The following is a 291-nucleotide window of genomic DNA, read 5'->3' on the forward strand; positions in this document are numbered from 1 at the left end:
TTCTCAGATAAGGAAAATCTGTTTTCCTTTATTCTCTTAATACATTCTCTTTGCAGTAGTATTGCTCCCGTGTCTTTTATCTTTATATGATATTAACTTTCTTAGCAAAAAAAAAAAGATTGGAGATGGAAGGGGATAGAAAACCGGATAGATTAGGGCCACGAGATAAGCCGGTGACACAGCCGAGAGAAGAGCATGTAAAGCATGAGAAGGAGGAACAAGGGTCAGCGACTGCACTAGACGGATCGTATAAGTAGAGATGAAACATGTTGATTGAATCATCGCTTATTG

This window comes from Capsella rubella, unplaced genomic scaffold (genome assembly GCF_000375325.1).
Source record: "Capsella rubella cultivar Monte Gargano unplaced genomic scaffold, Caprub1_0 scaffold_8, whole genome shotgun sequence".
Lineage (NCBI taxonomy): Eukaryota > Viridiplantae > Streptophyta > Magnoliopsida > Brassicales > Brassicaceae > Capsella > Capsella rubella.